Source organism: Coturnix japonica, chromosome 11 (genome assembly GCF_001577835.2).
Source record: "Coturnix japonica isolate 7356 chromosome 11, Coturnix japonica 2.1, whole genome shotgun sequence".
NCBI lineage: Eukaryota > Metazoa > Chordata > Aves > Galliformes > Phasianidae > Coturnix > Coturnix japonica.
The window spans coordinates 13024559-13042300 of NC_029526.1; the positions used below are offsets into that span (position 1 = coordinate 13024559).

At 40.2% G+C, this 17742-nt stretch overlaps 1 protein-coding gene across 21 annotated transcripts in view; it reads right to left on the minus strand.

The window, feature by feature from the left end:
• MAF (MAF bZIP transcription factor) overlaps nucleotides 1-17742 on the minus strand; it is a 698813-nt gene that overhangs the window by 202755 nt on the left and 478316 nt on the right. The window contains exon 18 of one of the 21 annotated variants that reach the window (XR_001557774.2): nucleotides 14607-14688. The exons of the other annotated variants lie outside the window; for them this stretch is intronic. The gene's annotated coding sequence lies outside the window, so the exon portion shown is untranslated. The remainder of the gene's footprint in view (nucleotides 1-14606; nucleotides 14689-17742) is intronic. 21 annotated transcript variants of the gene reach the window in all.

Genomic DNA, 17742 nt, shown 5'->3' on the forward strand with positions numbered 1-17742 from the left:
AGGCTGCAACGTTCCAAGTACTGATCTTAGAAGAGAACATGAAACTGCATCTGATTTCCACACAAAATAAATGAGCAAACAACAAATCTATCAGAAATACTGATGAAATAGATTGTTCAGCTGAGATGATTTTTTTGCTTTTCTTTTACTTTCAGCAAGCAGGGTCTTGGCTTGCTCTTTATATTTAAATGAGAAAAGAATGACATTATCATTCACTGAACATTGTGGTTGCGATAATCATCTCTATTGATAACGTATTTCCTTTTAAACATCTGTAAAACAATCAATTGGAAACTGATGCACTGTTCTCATCTTGCTTTAAAATCTGGCTCTCAGCAAGGACTTCAAAACTATAAGAGAACAAAAAGTAGACTTTAATAGAGATGAAAGTCTTCTAGTAAGTATACTTCTAATGGTCTTTATTCTTTTGTTCTGAGGAAAATTTTCCTTACAGTTTATGCAAGCTGATGTAGCTCTACGGGCTACAACAGTATTAACTGATTTGCCCAAATATCAGTGAGGTCAGGGAGAAAACTACTGAATGAAAAATATAGAGCTAATAATTAATATTTTTGTAAATCTTTATCCAAGTGTTTCTATAACCATCATCAATGTGTTAAAGTACAACTTCCTGAAGCTACAGTGTAGCCTACAAGTGCTCTTCCATGAGCATCACAATAGTCATGGTTAAAGAAATAAAGCCCACATAATGTCTGCAGCAGGCTTTTAGAAATGTACTGTTCCAAATGGAACACTCCCTTCAAAACCAGAACTGGTCATGTGTTATTTTAATGTTCATTTGCTTTCACCAACTCAAACTGGTATGTCAGCTGAGGAAACAAGTAGACAAGTTAGGGTTCCCCCCACAATCTTGATTTAAAAACAGAAATAGGAGGCATTTTCTTAGCTTTTCTTGTTTTCTGAACTACAGCCTTATCAGAGATCTGAAATATGTCAGAATTCTCTAGTACTTTAAAAGGCCACATATTTGAATAGGTGGTTTAAATTACCTATGTTAGAAACCAGTTCCCAGCAACTTACTTCTCAGACTCGAGAACACACTCTAAAAGCACGTGAAGCTTTTGAAACATTGGACACAAAATGTGAGCCAAATCATATTGGAAAGGAGATGATTCTCAGCTGGTATGAACCACAGTCCTGCTGCAATGGCCAGTGTCACTCCATCAGCTTGAAGCGCCCTTCAATCCAGCCCTTATATCCTTCCCAAAATTACATTTCCTTCTTGAAATGTTCAGCTCCAAGTTGCACCAGCTCAGGACAAGGCTACACAAGAGAGAAGTGTTTGTGCTGCAGTATGCAGAGGCAAGTGGCTGCTTAAGGTTCATTGCAATTAATTCATTCCTCAACTGCAATGGGATTCATGCCTCCAAACCTGCTGGGGCTGGCAGGCTGTGGGATGAGCTCCTGCTCTGCTTCAGAGGTGATTTCTCTGCCTGCTCGGGGCTAGAGGTGGGCAGACAACTTTACATTGGCCTCATTACACCTCTACAAAGAGGAGAGCTCCAGCCAACCCTGTGATGAAGGGATGATGGAGGTGCGGATGGCACACTGATATCTTTGCTGTGCCTACAGATTTCTTGTGTAAGAGGAGCTGTGATGTGGTGTGAAGTGTGGGAGACGTCCCATGTAGCTTTATTTATTTACACTGGAGCTTCTGTATGACAGACAACCAGCATTTCACACATTTCCCCAATGCAAGTCAAAACATTGGCCAATTTACAAACACACAGTGGGCAAGGATGTGCTGCAAACCACTCACTAAATAATTACAGCCAGGTTTGTATTAACTGCCTGGGCTTTCTGCAGCACACTGGTGGAAATATGTGATTGGTGAGCATCTGTGATGGGTGCTTGTTTTTTTTTTTTCTGGTATTGTTTTACTGTAAGAAAAAGCAACTTAATTACGAACAGTGAAATAGATGCAACATAATTTGTTTCTGTTTTGACATTTGTTAAGGATTTTTAAGCATTAAAATAGTAAAACAAGGGCTAAAGTTCTGGCTGAAAATAAATAACTCCAGTAACTGTGCAGAATGATGAAAATAGTAAGGCAGGATTAATGTCTTCAGCGTGATGGTAAAGAACATACAAACTCTCTCACACTGAAAGTTCTTTCCCAGAGCGCATATATATTGTTTGCTGTACTGAGTTACACTTGTAAACCAGAGGTGAATAACTTCTGCACATCTGAGAACTGAGCAAGGCTGTCCAGATAAAAAGAGCAAAACAGTCAAAAATAAAATAGGGAGTGGTGAGAAAGATGTTTGTGCCTGGAGATGGATTCAATTTAGGGTTAGTCTGGGTTTTGAGGTTCAGATGAGACTTAATTAAGACAAGGGCTGTGTTCAACTGCAGCAAAATCTTAAGGAATTTCAGACCCTCTTGGCCAAATCCTCCTAAGAATCACTGTTTTCACAAGATTACACGTATAATATACACAAATGGAAGCAGAACATATGTGCTGCTCCAGTCTTGGAAGTGACTTAGAACCTAAAAAAATAAAAAGAAAGTTAAGATTGCAAAATCTAGCTTAGCTCACTGCTCCCTAAAGCTAACTACATTCTAGAAAGAAAAATACATTAAAATATCATGAAAGTGTGCAAAAACAGATTTTAACTTGAACCATGGAGAGATGATGGTCCTGTATCTCTGGCCCATGCCTGTGGCCTATTTAACTTGCTACTTGTATACATGGTCTCCTGTCAGGAAGGCTTAAGTTGTTGAGCAAAGTGATGTATTGTCGGAAAGTACTTGGAAATCATTCATGACTGAAGCGTGACTTAAAGGGCTAGTCCTATAAACAGCAGCACATTCATATGCTTCTATCCAGAAGCTGTGAGCAGAGGCATCGTGCCATGGCTGCTCTATGCAGGGAGCTCAGTACCTGTCTGATACAAACCTATGTAATTTGTAAATTCTCCTCTGCAAGCCTCCTGAAACTTCTCCTTCAAGATGGAGCCTCTGTTGCATGGTGTGAGTTACAGAAATTAATAATGTTAATGAAATCAGGCACTGCTGGTTCACATGTGATTCATCAGTCACACATCTGTTTAATTTGTGCAGGTTCTGAGCCTACTCCTCACTTACACAGAAGTCTCACTGTTAGTTTAAGAAATCATCTTACAAAAAAAAAAGAATCCATTTTCTGATGCGCCATAAAATATCTAATAGCAATGAATGATTACAGTTGCAAGAGCTATTTTGGCTGGAATTGCAGTAGTTCCCCAGGCCCAGGATTAACACCACTTTCCCTGCATTTTAAAAGCTGGGGAATTGTCAGTATCCTCCAACCATCAGTGACTAAAACCAGATGTTTCAGTGCAAGAAACCTCTCATTAAGCTTGTAGGGAGCAAGCTTTGAAAAACTGGTTTGCTTGTTTGTTTGTTTGTTTTAACAAAGGGGAGAGCAACTGCACCTGAGTGTAAATGCAAATGACACTTCTTGAGTTTCATGTTGATACAGCAAAGCGTAAAGGAAACGACATAAACACCCAGCCAACAAACAACTTGAGTTAGTTTGTGGTTTCAGAGCTTAACTCCAACCCTTGAGGATCACTGAAGGTGATTTAGAGTTAGAAATTCTGCCCTTTGGAAATTATACTTTTCATAGTACAACTCCCCGGCTTGGCAAGGCACGGCAGATCTCAAGTTTCATTCTGAAGGGCTCACGTGGGGCTGTCTCCATAGACCAGCATTTAGTTTGCATAAAATTGCATTATTTTGATTATAAATAGAAAAAGGGATGATACACTGGGACTCTAAAGGCAGCATTGACACGTGTCTTCAAGTTGGACAGGTTTTAAACAGTAGCAGTAAGGCAGTAGGATGAAGCTCAGATCCAGCAATGCCTCCAGTAAAAACACCACCCAAGGAAGAAGGATGGAGGGTGGTGTGTGCTCTGGCTGTGGATAAAAGAACCAGCTTCAGAAGCGAGGAATGAAGTGAGGCATCCTGGCTGGAGCAGTTTGCTTTGAAAGCTAACTCCTCTCGAGGCAGTCCTGTTGTGTCCCATCTGCAACCAAGACTTATTTGCCTGACACCTGTAATGAAATACAGGTTTGCACTAGGCAAATAAGTGCACTGAGGTAGGTATTTGGACCTTTTCAGTCATGGACACATAATTCAGCCCTTCTTTTCCCCTTGTCCTGCACGCATCTGGCCATCCATATAACAATGGATGTTCAATTCCAGCCCAGGCTGATCTGATAGAAGACCGTATATCCAGTAAATCCTTTGTCCCATGAATGGCAGCAGAAGGTTATGCTACTTAAAGGACAGACGTTCCAAAATACAGAATCTGGTGATCTCAGCACATGGTTCTGGTATGCATGTGAAGGACAAATGAGCACATGGTCTCCTTGCCGGTGATGATATCCATCTACTGGGTTTCAAATAAATCACAGAATAAAATGGCTTAGGTTGGAAGGGACCTTAAGATCATTGATCTCCAACCCCTCTGCAGTGCTGGCTGCCACCCACCAGATCAGGCTGCCCAGATCCCATCCTGGCCTTGAATGCCTCCAGGGATGGGGTGTCCATAACTCAAATCACTTCACAAATCACATCATCTGATTCATTCCACCTCTGCAGAATTGGCAAAGCCTCTCCCCCTTGGAGGGACTTTATGGCACAAAAGTTCTTTAAAAATCCTGAGGACTCTGAATGGTGCTGACCCCCATGACAGCAGAGGAATAGCCCTTACCTCCTTCCTGCACACAGTTAAGCATCACTGCCATCAGAACCATGACTCCGAGGCTACTGACAGAAATATTCATAGCAGAGGAGAGCATCCCCATGGGACGACATGTTTTCTGTGTGAATGATCTCTGTGTCCCCACTGTGGGTCTCTGCCCAGCATTATGTTTTACACTGGGGCTCTGGCAGCTGCAGGGCTGCATTCAGACGTGGCACAATAAAACAGCTCAGAAAGGCACAGCAGTGAGAATTGGTGATGTTTTGATCAAGGTTTTTTTCCTACCTAAAAACAAAATTCCAGCGAAATAACAAGTGCTTAAAGCATGTATTATTTATTTTCAACAGAGTAAAAGAGCCCCTGCAGTATTTTGAAAGAATGTCTGTTTTATAGGTCTGCAGTGATAACATGTTGGAAGTAACTAACAATTATGTTATTTTTGTCCTTGCTAATAATGCTCAGGGAGCAATTGATGTTTCTTTTAGAGTTAATAAGAAACATTTGCAGCAAAAGCAGGAACTGTGGAGATAAAGCCATTGGCAAGAAATAGTATGTTTAAATACCATAAAACAGCCAGTATCCAAACAGGTGTGAGATAAAGCATTATAAATAAACTACTCTGTATGCAGCCCATCACACGGCAAAGTTGTGTAAAAAATTGCATGAAATAACTTCACTCCTGTTCAGAGGGAAATACAACCAATCCTCGTGTCTCCTAATTAGCCTTAGCAGCTGAGAAAACATTCCTTGTGTGAAAACTTCTTGAAGTTAGGAGTCGTTCTGTAGAAATGTGAAACAATCCCCAAAAAAGCAGTTCGATTTACAGACCTTTTGTAGAAATCATGTCTTATAAACCTCCCCACCAGTCAAAATCAGAACCCTGAAGAGAGAGTAAAATGCCTTACAACTTTGCAGCCATGTGCCCTACTCCTTTAGCTACTCCACACTGGTGGCAGCATGATAGCAGATGATATCTGTGTTATTTTTATTGGTGCTGCTTTCCCAAACACACGGACATTTACCCTTTCTTCATCCAAACATTTGGTTGCATTAAGGGTTGTTTGGTTTAGATTAAAGATTTTCTTATTTTAAGACCAGTCAAATGCAAAGTAAATCAGCACTAGCAAACATGAGGTGAAAATAATTACCCACGCTCACATGACTGATAAGTAGAACTATGGAAAATGGTTCACAACAAAATCCACCTGGCTTCTGAGGCTCCTACAAATCAGAAGCTGTGATGGGTTCATTGAAAGGTTTGTCAGAATCTACTGACCTTTCAGGTTAACCCTGGGGTGACTTGTATTATTGTTTAGCCAGCATACAAATGTAATCAGTGTGAATTTTCAGCGAGATGTTATGATTTTTGCAAGTCCCATTCATTCTTTGGGTTGTTTGAAGCTCCAGTTAGAGAAGAACTTAGGTGTGTAAGTGTGAATAATATGTGATGGGTCAGTGGTTGGATTACATTATCTCATTGGTCTTTTTCAGCCTTAATGATTCCATGCAGAAATTTCACAAAGTAAAACAACCAGATTTCAGAGGGGATCAGTAACCAGAGCCTCCAAATGTTCCTCACTGTAACTCCTTTGTTTGTGAACCAAGTCCCTGCACCCAGGTCTGTGTAGCCCACATAACAAAAGAGAAACCACATCTCTTGAGTCATCGTCCCTGGGGGTGTTAAAGAAATGTGGAGTTGTAGCACTGAGGGACGTGGCTAAGAGGACATAATGGTGATGGGCTGATGATTGGACTAGACAATCTTAGTGGTCTTTTCCAATCTTAATGATTCTATGATTCTTTGGAGACTTCTTCTCAGGCCTATAATATAGGGAGCAGTTTGGAAGAAGCAGCCTTTCCATTGATGCTCTCTGCTGACAAAACTTCCTGCAATTTGTTTTCTATATAGCATAGAAGAGTCTCAGCACACAGTAACTTGGTTCCCATCTGGCATCTGGTCTCAAGGAAACAAACTCAATGTGATGCCAATATTTGTTTCTCCCTTATCAGTCGGCACTGGATGAATGCAGAACATCCATGAGATGCCCACAGGGTGAAGCCAAAGCATCCCCTTGCTGACCAGACTTGTACACATGGGTTTTGCTCTGGTGCAGCACCAACCAGAGGTGAACTTGCTTTGGTCTTGCTTTTGTACTAAGAAAAGCAGCCAGGAGCACTCAGAGTGTGCTGTGTTCCACTGCACAGAGAACACAAGCACTATAAGAGCAGTTATAGCACTGACAGAAACACAGAAATGGGAGCACTCCTTTGAGTTGGCTTTTTCTTGTTAACCACCAGATATGATAAAATCCCAGCACTGCTGCTAATAAGCAAAGGAAAGGAAGCCAAACTTCTTTTATACTCTGATACATGGTGCAGTTTGGTTTCACTCAGAGGAGCAAACCTTTTTCCCTCATAGCAAGTATTATAAATAGGCACACTTCTTATCAGATCCTCCTCTTAATGTTTTTCATTAGAAAACCACGGTTAATTTTAGATAATTGTTGGAGATAATCTCAAATTTGTGTGTAATGTATGCCCTAGTTCTAAGAAAAACATGACATTGGGGAAGGTACTGCCTGCCTAACAGCTTTTCATTTACAATGCTGCTCTGAGATCCCTTGTTCTTGTCAAATGAATTCTAGTGCCTTAGACATTCAGACTCCTATCTCTCAAAGCAGATAAAATTTTAACTTGCTTAGTATTTATTGTCTTCTATATTTTGTAACAGCTTCTGAGCAGTGTGTTCAGGGACTGAGCACATGTCCTGCCAAACAAGAAGAAAAGGGTTTCCAAACAGTTTATGCCAGGATTTGCAATGGCATCTCTGACTCTTTAAGCTTTCCTGTGGGAGTCAATTTTACTTTATTTGACAGCAGTGGCATTTGCTGCCAGAAGAATAAAGAAGACAGTTGTTTTAAAAAGCACGTGTGTCACCCTGCACTATCAAACAATCTGCTCAGCACTGCAAGAGATTTAAGATGAAACGAATAATATAAATTCCCAGGACTGGGGAGAAAAAGTGTTTCCAACACCAGAGGAGGTTCATCTACCGAAAAGGAAGGATTAAAAGTGGTTTGCGAAAATTACATTAAGATTTATGGAAAGGACAAAGAGCAAAACCAAAATGTGATAAAAGTTTAGGGGGGGATGGGGGGGTGGGAGGGAGGGAGATAAAAGTAGTATGAGGAAAAGGGAGTTCCATATCTCCTAATGCTTCTCAGACAACTGAGTGGGTTTCTCTTCTACAGCAGGTTCTGTTCAGAGCACAGTCTTTCCAGACCAGTCTTCTGTTCAGTAATTTGGAAGTATAATTGTCAAAAACTTCTTGAACAGCACTAAATATGTATAAAATGCAGTAGCACACGGCTTACGATACTTGAGACACCCTTAAATAAAAACACAGAGGAAAACCAACCTCTGATCTTCCACTGTAAGAATAGGGCAGACAGAGGTGCAGTGATTTCTTTAGGATGCCAGCAGAAGGCCAGGAAGGAATGCATTGGGCTTGGGGATCTTGGTCTTTCTACTCCGATATGGAGACATCTCTTCCCCGAGCAATGTTTACATCAGCAATCAGTGCTGAATGTTGCAAATATTTGGAGCTGAATTGTCTCAACATTTTGAAGGCTATGTACCTCATATGTTGTGTTTTTCTGGGAAAATTAATGGAAAGAGTTCTTCTTGGCAGGCAGAAAAGCTGTGAAATCGGAACATCTTGCATGAAATTTCAGATCTGCCTTTAGGAAAAGCCAACTTCCTTCATGACCTGGCTCCTTCTCACTAGAGAGGTGATAAGGGTCAAGCAAAAAAAGAAAAGGAAGCACAAACCTTCTTTTGACTTGGTGGGGAAATCTTAAACCCCATAAATTTCAGTAATTTTTGAGTTTTATTGTACAGTACTGGCATATTTCTAATAGCAAGTTTCTTAAACAAAGTTCAGCCCTGTTATTTTATCCTCTCTGTTTATGATATGTGTGAATAGAAACATATCCAAGTTTACAGCTGACAGCCTTGCCAGAGTGTTGGCTAGCCTAGAAGACTGCAGACTTTCAGGGCCAGCCCCATTTTTCACACCTTGTGGTCCATAGAGATCCATAGCTTACATATCCTAAGACATCAGAGAGCCTACGGTGTTTTCTCCCAGTGTTAATTGTATTTCAAACAAACACCTTTTACTCTCATACACATTCATAAAAAACACCTCATTTCTTCATGCTTACTGGTGAGGGAGAATAAAATGAAAGCTGATAACCTCATTCACATACAACAGCTCTGCTAATAAGCCTCATTTCTTACCCTGCAATTCCAGTCCTGCACCTCAAATGAGCAGAAACTGCTAGTAAGATCAGAAGGTATACTATTTTTAATAAAGTGATACATTAAACTCATTTTCACCTGTGATCAGAAGCCTTTCCACAAAGACTTAAAGAAGTTACAAGTTAATGTATGAATGGCACGGATCAGCTAGCCTGGGGTGTTGCAGAACAAAACATTCTGCTTTTCAATGTGGATTATTCTTGTGGTTCCATTAGCAAATTAACAAATGAAGAGAAAATAAAATAAAACACAAAAAAACAACAACCAACACAACATGAAAAGCACGCTTCGTGCTCATTTAAAAATGCCCAGTAGATCATAATGTATCAACAGCAAAACAAAGCTTCCAGAAGAAGAAACTGGTGAGCTTATATTAACTCACTGGTTCTGACTGCCAGGGTAGGGCTCAGCAAGGCTTTTGGGATAAGCAATGCAATGAGTGTGTCCTTCTCCATAATGAACATCATAAAACACACACACACAAAAGGGCTCTATTTCCTCTTTTAAAACTTTAGGTTCTTGTTTGACAGCAAGATAAGTTTGATCAGAATATCCATACTAAAAACCTGCAGGGTGAAATTTAACCCTGTATAGCTGATTAACCATTTAATAAACATGCTGGCAAAAAGGCTAACCCCTTGTTTCTACTCTTCTGTCCAAGGACAAGGATAAGGTTTGCTTTTTAGAGGCTCATTTTGTTTGCTGAAGCATACCAAAAGGGATCATCTTATTAGGGAACCATCACACTAAGGCTTGTAATGCCCACCTCTTGCCTGCACAGAAATCTGGTAACAAATAAGTTCACATTTAAACAGTGTTCTTTCTTTCACACTTTTACCAAGTGACCTCCTTGCAGAAATACTGGTATGGATTCCTTCACCCTTCCTCCCCTCCCTTTCAGACCCATGCTCAATTCAACTCCACCATAAGGGTGAACCAAGACCACAAACTTCAGTGGGGATCCACTACACTGGTGGGATTAGTAGAGGCTCATTTGTCACACTGACTCCAGAAGGCACTTTCTTTCCCCAGCCTTCAGCTTGGCTTCCTACACAGCTGTGAGATGATGGTAATACTAGTGCACAGCTGGTCACAAGCTGCTTAGGGCCGCAGAGCAAAGGACCACAAAAGTCTACACCCAGACAACACTCCTGAGCTACCTACAGCCACGAGCCATGTGGAGCAAGTCAGCATTTCATCATTCACCTCTAGTAGCACACAAAATGACAATGACCAAAAAATGCATCCCACTTTCCAAGTGCAGCGTAGCAGAGAGTGGTTTTGGCTTCATTGCTTTAAACAAGGCACTGATTAGTGTAATCAGCGAGCGATTAGCAAAGACAACTGGGTCACTGGGAGTTCAACACTAGTACTGTTTGCCAGGAGGCACCAAAACACTTCTGCTTGGTGCGAGCACACATGCTGATATGATTGTCCATCACAAGCATCCACTCGACAAACTGTGCTTGGGAAATCAGCTCATGTCCCCTAAAAATTTAAGTGTAAATATTGCAAAATAAGAATTAGGATTGGCTGAATAAAACGTTACATGTTGTTAGTGTTTTCTGCTAAATAGCTTCAGTATGTAACACATAATCAGGCACACTCTGATATGACAACAAGCCATCTTTTCTTTTTCAAAGATTATGATAAAGAAGCTCTAGCACGTTGTTCCACCGCATAGATATGACCATTCGGTACCAGATCTAATACCAAAATTCCTCTGATAGTAGTTTGTGGAAAGAACAAGTACACGCACACCACAGCTGACACAAAACCATCAGCCAGCCTTCTAGATGCAATGGAAATACTTCAAAACAGGGCTAAACGTGTACCTCGAGACAACTCCATTTTCTCCATTTAACCCACTGCACTCAATTTCTGCTCAACTAAAGCTACCCAGTGTAGTCTATAACTCATCACTGGTTACGTCTGAACTCTCGTTCTCTGAGTGTGGAGGCGGTGGAACTGATACTTTAGGAGAGGGGGCAGGAAATCCCCAGTGAAGGCATTTCTGCTATCTGGAAAAAAAACAACAAATGGATTTACATTCCAATATGTCCTTCCCTCGCTAAAATGGTGGATGTCTATTCCTGCCAAAGAAGGGTTGTATTACACATACAAAAACACTATTAATTTCAGGAGTTTCTTAGATTTCCCAGCTAAAAGAACCCCATGCAAGGATCATAACCCTGTAGCTCAAAATCCAGCAATCATATTACATCTATAGTAAACCCTCTCCTTTCTCTTCATCTGTAAATGAGGAAAGTAGTATATTTTCAGGCACTATTTCCAATTGACATTCTCTCTGATTGGACTTTGGGCATCATTAGGGCTGAGTAATAGCTGGGGTGCATGTGTGTGTGAACATGTGCAATATATACACATGAATATGTGTCCACATATATATAAATAACGTGACTAACAGTGCCAGAAACTTGATCCTTAAGGCTCCAGCTCAGGGCTTTACTACACTGCTGTATAACAGCCTCTTAAGTGGTTTGCATTTTCAGATAATATATATTTGAGTGTCATCGGCCTCTGATTCCTGCTTTGAACTTGATTACTGTTGATTTTAACAAAGACTGCCATGTAAACTTCAAAAACCTCATATTTTGCGAGGTTGAAAAAAAAGAAAAAGGCAAAAAATACCCTATAAACATGACTCTATTTTGCAGTATCTCTTGGTGGGCTTTGTGAGAAAACAGCTACTTGGTTACTACCATCAGTGACTGTTTTCAAGTAAATAAATTTATCAGAAAACATATATGCACCAAGGCTAAGTTGAATCTAGAAGCTGGATGCTCTGAATTCAACCGGAGTTAAATTACCAGTGCAAATACGGGGAAATCCTCCAGCCAAGAGACAAAATATTTTTTGTTTCCAGTCTCCAGGACACTAAAAATATCTTGGCATGGCAACGCTATATAATACTTGAAGCCTGATAGGACACAAAATAAAGTCTGGAGATGCTGCCCTGGAGACATGCCTTTCATTGGCTCTGAATTTGATCCCCAATACTTGGCAAACATGCAACTCACAGTTGCACAGTTGCAAGGAGGGTGACCCCAGCCTTGCAGGGATAGGGAACTACTGGTGCAGGAGATGCCCAGATTACTACATTGCAAGAAAAGTGCTGTCAAGATACTTCTGGTTCCATCCTCTCCCCTAATGCCTTTTCCTTCTCAACAGGCTGAAGGTGACAGAAAGCTAAAGTCTGACACTTGTGTATCTGCAAGAGAACATACAGACAAGGCTGCTGCCATGAGGGTATCAGGAGACATTTTGATTTTGCTATCATCAGGCTGTTGTAATCCAACATGCATGAAGAAATGTGTCCTCAGATTACAACACAGAAATGAGGCGTAAGGAGATTTGAAGGAAATAAAGTAAATAGAGAGGAGGAAGATTTTTCCTTGCCAAAATCGCACATATCCATAATGTCAGCACCAAGCCAGTGCCTGCCCAAAAAACAACACATATGGGATGAGAGAAAATAACACTGTAATATTACAGCATAATTAAAGAATTGTTACTTAACAAAAAAAGCGGGACTAGAACAGCAAGGCTTCTCAACATAACCAGGGAAAACTGAGGTATAGAAGTTCTGCTGTCAGCACAGGCAATACTTGAGGTAGCAACACCAAAGGGTGCTAGCAGGAAGCTGCTTACCTCTGCTGCTTTACCAAACTCCCTTGATTTTGTCTTCAAATAGAAGTGGTTAAGATAAGCAATCAATCTCCTCCTTTTTTTTTTTTCAAACAAACCCACACTTATCTATCGTATGTGGAATGAGGATAAGGATCAATAAGGCAACTTCTGCACAAACCATCTTTCACCCTTAAAGAGTATCAGCTGAGATGGAAGAAGTTACAAACGTTTATCACCTGAGCGTGATGCACACACCATTAATTGCAAAACACCCACATCTTGTTGTCCACAAAATGGATGCAAGCTTTGAAGACAGCTGGAGCACTGCACACAGCTTTGGGCCTTATGATATCAGGAGGATGTAAGTTATTAGAGAGTGTCCAAAGGAGGGCTAGGAAGATGGGGAAAGGTCTGGAGGGAATGATGTGGGAGTGGCTGAAGTCCCTGGGTTTGTTCAGCTCAGAGCAGAGGAGATGCCTCATGGCAGCCTAAAGAGGGGAAGCAATGAGCTCTCTGATGATAGCAACAGGGTCTAAGGGAACAACATGGAGCTATAACATCTCTCAGGCTGCTCATTTAGATTTGTCTTGTGGTTTTCATTGCCTGTAATTGGTAAAATAATTCTAAAATTATGACGGAGCAGAACTACTAAGAAATACAGCCAGGGTAGTGATTTCTACAATGAGAGGTTCTTGTTCAAACAGAAAACACAGTCCTCTTGGAAAGTGGTAATTCCTATCACTCCCCGAATCACACCAATATACTGACAGTTGTGTTTCCAGCCCATCGGGGTTAATGGGCTCTGCAAAATCCAAAGACCAATTATATTTGGAGCACAACACAGCACTGACTATTATATAGCAACTTAGCTGGTATCTAATTACTTTTGAGGAAAAGGCATTGCAGAACAACATCAGTTTTCAAAGATTTAAGTTATTAAGGAAGATTAAGGAATTTCACTCTGGAAAAGAGACTTTACAGTGACCTAATTGAAGTTTTTAACATTCTCAAGGGAACTAATAAAAATTGGTTCATGCAAATTCTTCATACTTTCAAAGAACATGAACACAAGAGAACATTATCTAAAAAAAATTAAGAAATTGAGATCAAAAAGAATTTAGAACAACAACAAAATGAAGCAAAACAAAGAAATGCACAGAATAGTTTGAATTAGAGGGGACTATTCTACCAGGTCATTTAATCCACCCCCTCCTCCCTTTGAATCACAGAGGGATTGATTTCCTTATCCTCAAATAATCCCTAATAGATGGGTGTCTAGTTTGAGCCAATGATGACAATTCCACAACCTCTCTTGGCAGTCTGTACTTTCAGAAGAATAAACATATTGAATAAATTATTAAAAAAGGCCACCGTGGGCAAGGAGAATCAATGAAATCAAGGGAGAGCTTGTTAATACAGAGTGGGGACCGAAAGACAGGGAGTAAAACTAAGCTCATTAAATGAATGAAAATGGAGAAAAGGCACAGAATCTTGCGGTGTAATTTTTTATTCCTGTAATACTGTTTTCACTTACTATTTAAAGAAAATACACTGAAAGAACGCCTACACATTTCTCTGAGCACGAAGCAATTTCAAGAATGATCACATGAAAACTGCAGCTAGAGTACTGTCAGCCTCTGACAAAAGAAAATGAACAAAAGAAGTGCCCAGCAGTACATTCGGAACAACTTTCTTACCAACCAAAGCCAACACATTTGCAGAAGAAAATTTCAGGTAGGTTCCTAACAAATACACTCAAAGACAGCAAAGCACACATAGAAACAAAATATGTAATGAATAAAATACTTATATGTGAAAGTTGGGTTTTCAAGGGCACAAGGTATAAATATATAAAGCCCCTTGCCCTGCAAGGGGACATAAATGTTTAACTTCACAATGTCAGCTGGTTGGGAATACTCACCTCTAAATGGTGAGGTCCCAAGCCTGCACCCAGCTACACATTCTGTGGCCTCAACGCAAATGAAATCTTTATGGCAGTGCTCCTGGGGGAAGTCAACAGAAAGCCAAGTGTTTTTCCTAAAGCTGTCACCTAAACATTTCCTGCAGAAACATAATTTTGCACTTTAGCTAGGGCTGCAGTTAAATTAAATTCAATGCCAGGACTATTCCATGCTGCTGGGGATGGTGGTATTGGGAAACACAGTGAAGACCCCATACCCACGTATTGCCAACAGCTCGAGATGGTCTTGCCTGTAATATCAAAAGAAAAACTCATCCAATTCTTTCATGGCTTTTCCAACACCACCCTGAATGTGAAGCCATTCAGAAGATGCATCTAAGGGTGGCAGGAATACTTAGCAAGTTGCAGCTGGGCTGTTAGAGCCTTTGGAGGTGTCCATACATGCTGCAAGTGGTGCAATGTGCTCCCACTGATCTCTGGGTGTAACTCAGATTCATCACTTAAACTTTTACTCTGGGATGTCACTGGCTGATGCACTTGTATTGAAATTCCTGGAGACAATTTCTAGAATGGGGTCAAAACTCTCAGCTCCTCCTCCCTTCGTTAAAGTGCTCTTGTGGGGTTATTATTAGATGTACAAGTCTCCAGAGAGGAAAGAGAAGGATGTGGCTTGATTGCTTTTGCTCTGATGGATTGACTGATTGCTCATGGTTACATTTGACATTTGGATTATCTTCCTTTATGCACTTTGGGGTTTTGGATTTTGAGTGGAGTTTGGAATGCTTCGAATAGACATTTAGTAGAAACAGAACAACAACGAATGCAAAAGTAGAAAATAGTAGACAAGTAGAAATATTCACTGCCTACAAACTCCTAAACGAAGGTGCTGTGATTCAGGAGGGGCTGAAGTAAGCATCAAACACTTAATTTGTTTTTTATACCCCTTCCAGATTTCCCAGATATTCAGGAAAGCATCTGCAGTGTCTGCAGTACTTGTTCTCTCCTTACACCTGAAACACTGAATCACTAATTCTTACTGCCATTCTCCATTTCCCCATAAGAATGCTTATTTTTCACAAGCCACACTACTACAGTTTCCCTGTTTTCTCAGGCTATTATCCATAGCGCTTGGTCATATTCTCTTTATGGACTGCCCATGCAAGGTTTTTAAGCGACCTGCAAACTATAATTATATCATCTCCATAAACACTTTCTGTCGCTTTTGCTATAAACATTATTGATTCACATAACTACAAGACTGGACCTGTTTCATTTTTGAATCTAAAAAAATCCCTGAAAAAGAAAACACAACTGTGACTTGGGATTTTTCCTGCTAAGTTTACCTCGCATTTGATCGGGTTCTAGCTGTTCGTTCACATGCAGCCCTTGCTGAGATTAGTTTATGTCTCTGCAATGGATGCAGACCAACTTTCTTGTTCCTGACAGGTAAAACTATACTTCCCCAGGCATTGAGTGCTTTCTCTCTCACATAATTTTATATTTTTGTTAACCCCTTTGCTTTCAAGACGTGAACTTCAGCTCTGCCTTGAAATATATTTTGCATTGTACTTGGACTACTCACTAAAATCCAATGACCTCATTTCAGACTAGGAGACATTGTGGGAAAAAAAGATGACAAAATATAAAGATTTTTTTCCCCCCTGCATTTATGTTTTCTTTCGCTTCTAATAAATATTTAAACAAAATTGAACTTAATTTAACTTGAGGACTGTTCAGGCTCAACAGTCATTGGTTTATTGCAGTTACTTTCAGAGAATTTTTATCTTAAAAATCTTTGGCATCAAACCAGAAAACGTTCTAACTTTCTTCTCCTTTGTCTTTAAGCTTACAACTCGCTTGTGCAATTGTTGCATGAAAGTAATTTTACTTTTTTTTTCTTTTTTACTTATAGGAAAACAGATGGAGAAGAATTTATCTGCAGTGGGGATTTGCTGCATATAATTTATTTCGCAGGATCAAGTAAAAGATAACTGTGAGCTCACACTAGCCAAGCTTCCAGAACTATATCGCTTCCAAACTGTATATATTTTTGAGATTAGAATTATGGAGAGATGTGGGTAGAGAGCCTTGGAGGCATTTTTCACATTTCCATGTAGGCTATACTGTACATTCCTGGTGCTCCCTCTTGACTGGGTGTCTCCCACGAATACGGTTATAATTTGTATTCTATTTACTAGCTTTCTAAAGCACTTGGTATTGAAGGAACAGTCCAAGCACCTAAAAGAGCTGCTCACTTTTCTGTGGTGGGCGCTAAGTCATGTAAGTAAGTGCCATATACTCCGATTATGTGAGCAGGATGGAAATCGTTCTGCCACAGGCATGTTCCTGAGATACCATGTCTCAGTGGAAATTTTCTGGTATGTCCTATTGTTTTAGCATTACATTTTATTATTTTTTGTTAATACGGTAGGAAAATCACACTGCTTCCAGAACACGTTGATGCTAGTCAGGACGCTCTTGAGGCTAACAATGAGTCAGGACTTTGGACTCTTACCAAGCTTTTCTTCCATTGAGCTGTATTCTTTTTTCTTCCTCCTTAAGGAACTAGCCTTTATTGGCCTACTTAGGTTTGGATTAACTTACAGCATACATTTCATAGCATATATATTCCAGTAAAAGCATACACACAGTACCATGCAAATTAACCTCCTAATCAAATTAAAAGGTTGACTGACATATATAGAGCAATGTGGAAAAGAGGTTGCACACGATAATGTGATGGTTCACATTATTTGACTTGCAAACCAGGCATCTACACTGCACTCTGCAGTGATAAAGCCAAATCATGTGAGTCAAAGGCTGAGAGTCGTAAGAGGAAGTCATACAGTGAGCAGACTTTCCTTCCCATGTGTTTAACGCGGTCAGGCACAACAGTAACTTATGGAGAACAAGCAGCAGGTCTAAAGGGAGAGAAGAAAAGGTCATTTCAACTGGGAAAGGAAATAAAATAAGCTTTCTATCAATGGCACAAAGGAACATAGAGGTTCAACTCCTGTTCATTTTCTGACTATCCTTTAAAAAATCTCCCTAGGAAAGGTCTAGGCAAAGGATAGCAGAAAGAAGCAATCACTGATGAGCGCTGCTTGTGATAGGGGAATTTGGTCATTGATGTGCA